The 2,757-nt window shown below is 45.0% G+C and overlaps 1 pseudogene; it reads right to left on the bottom strand.

The window, feature by feature from the left end:
* Positions 1–1,848: 1,848 nt before the first annotated feature.
* The window catches only part of LOC100942567, a 21,542-nt pseudogene continuing 20,633 nt past the window's right edge, over positions 1,849–2,757 (bottom strand).

Below are 2,757 nucleotides of genomic sequence, written 5' to 3'. Positions count from 1 at the left end.
TAGTTCATGCAGTAAAGATTAACTTTAGGGAGGAAAAGCTATGTGTGCTTTCCTGCAAAAGATAAAAAGGAAAGTATGCAGGGGTGACATGACTTCTGGCAGAGGAGAAAAGCATGTTGTTGGGAAAAGAATGTTGTTGTTCAAGAAGGAGAAGCAGTAGGTGTTGTTCCTTGAACGTCTCCCCAGGCTGTGGGGGCCTTGCCGTCTCACAGCCAGTACTCCACACAGCCTAAGCAACACTGCGAGATCCCCACCTCTACAAAAAATAAAAAGAAATTAAAAAAAAAAAAATTGCCAGGCATGGTGACATGCGCCTATAGTCCCAGCTACTTAGGAAACTGAAGTGAGATGATTGCTTGAGCCGAGTCTGAGGTTGTATGGAGCTATGATGATGCCACTGTACTCTAGCCTGACACAGTGAGACCCTGTCTTAAAAGAAGAAAAAGAAAAGGGTGGGGCAGGAGCCTGTAAAAGAAAAGGGTGGCTCATTCCTGTAATCCTAGCATTCTGGGAGGCCAGGAGGGTGGACTGCCTGAGCTCATGGTTTGAGAACTGCCAGATCCAGAGTGAGACTCTGTCTCTAAAAATAGCTAGGTGTGGTGGGGGGCACCTGTAGTCCCAGCTACTGGGGAAGCTGAAGCAAGAGAATCTCTTGAGCCCAAGAGTTTGAGGTTGCTGTGAGCTGTGACACCACTGCACTCAAAAAAGAAGAAAAAGAAAAGACATGCTTGATGGCAGAGCAGTGAGAAAATTCTGGACTATTTTCTGACGGGGTAGAATATGGTTTCAAACCTCCTGAATTCAGTAAGGATATATTTTGCAAGTAACTACTCTTTTAAAAATCAGAGTTGACCACATATATAGTGAAATTCATTCCTGATGGTGCTTATGGGTTCCACTCTGATACCAGAAGTTGGACTGGTGACAGTGACAGTGTTCCTTCAGGAATCCTCAGCAATGTACACAGAAGAATCTTCCATTCTAAAGGAGCTGAGGGTGGTGTCCATAGCTCAGTGGGTAGGGTGCTGGCCACATACACTGAGGCTGGCGGGTTTGAACCCGGCCCAGGCCTGCTAAACAACAATGACAACTGCAACCAAAAAATAGCTGGGTGTCGTGGTGGACATCTGTAGTCCCAGCTACTTGGGAGGCTGAGGCAAGAGAAATACTTAAACCCAAGAGTTTGAGGTTGCTGTGAGCTGTGATGCCATGGCACTCTGCCAAGGGCTACGTAGTGAGACTGTCTCAAAAAAAAATTATAATTAAAAAAATAAAAGGAGCTGAAGTTTCTGTGCTCATATAGACCTTTACAGTGGCACAACATTATAACTTCTCAGATCCGTATGCCGTGACTCAGTGAACTTGGGAATTTAGGGAGGAGACGAAGTGGTAGCATCTTTTGTCCACTGAACTGTGATGCCTGGCGTCTTAGGAGGCCAGTTACTCATGGGGGACACAATGATAAGAGGGACTTTACCTAAGAAAGGCAATCAGTATAACCCAATTCTTTGTACCCTCAATGGACCCCAAACAATAAAAAAAAAAGAAGTGGGGCCCCTCAGATACATAGGTGTGTTAAAACTAGGATTACTTGGCTCTGCGCCTGTGGCTCAAGTGGCTAAGGCGCCAGCCACATACACCTAAGGTGGCAGGTTCGAATCCAGCCCAGGCCCACCAAACAACAATGACAGCTGCAACCAAAAAATAGCCAGGCGTTGTGGTGGGCGCCTGTGGTCCCAGCTACTTGGGAGGCTGAGGCAGAAGACTTGCTTGAGCCTAGGAGTTGGAGATTGCTGTGAGCTGTGATGCCAGGGCATTCTACCCAGGGGGACAGCTTGAGACTCTGTCTCAAAAAAAAACCCCAAAACTAGGGTTACTCAACCAGTGGGGACTTGCTGAGTGGCTAGAAGGTCTGCTGGCCAACTTTCTCATATTCAGAGGCAACATATGGGTTTTCTTGTCCTTGGGGGAATGGCAGAGCAGGGCATCCAAGGGCTAGTGATGTGCAGTTTCCCATAGGTCTCATCAAATCTGGCCAAAAGAGCACGCACATCCTTCACTTTTTCCCTCACTTTGGCCAGCACTTCCTCTGAGAATGAATGTCTTTTCACAAATACTGCTACATTTCCTTCCTTAGCATCTGTTAGTATCTTCTGGGGGTTTCCAATATATCTGGATATGGATTATAATATTTAAATTAATGCAGGCTATGCTTTCTGGATTCGTGATTTGAGAAAAAATTGACAGAGCTTTTGCCACCTGGTTCTGATTCAGAGCTGATGCCACAGTGAAACAGGAAGCTCTTCTGGAGAGAACTCCTTTGATTAGGGGTTCTTCTCTTAACATGGTACAGATTTTGAGAGATTCAGGGTTATTCAGTTTGTAGCAAATTGAAAACCATGGGTATCTTTGCTGAACTTCACATCTTGATTTTCATCTCTATCAATATTTCTGAAGCACTTTTATATTTACCCTAGATAAATAACATATCCATCAAAATATTGAATTACGTGGAGTCTGTGAAGAAACCTTGTAAACAGGGGTCTTTGAGGAGTGCCAGTACAGACTCCTGAAGATCCAACTTCTAGCCTTGTGAAAAGTGGTCCAGACTTATATGCTGCCAAAGTAAAATTTCTGTTCTCTGCGTGGTACCTGTAATGACACTTTCAGCCAGCTCCACATCATCCTAGAACTCACATAAAGGAAACAAGTTTCTCAACTCCTCCTTCAAGATGAGCTTGTTCTGGGCAGTGCCTG

The sequence above is a fragment of the Otolemur garnettii genome, unplaced genomic scaffold (genome assembly GCF_000181295.1).
Source record: "Otolemur garnettii isolate 467f Iridium unplaced genomic scaffold, OtoGar3 scaffold00011, whole genome shotgun sequence".
NCBI lineage: Eukaryota > Metazoa > Chordata > Mammalia > Primates > Galagidae > Otolemur > Otolemur garnettii.
The sequence above is the reverse complement of the archived record's forward strand: the minus strand, read 5'-3'. Positions and strand labels throughout refer to the sequence as shown.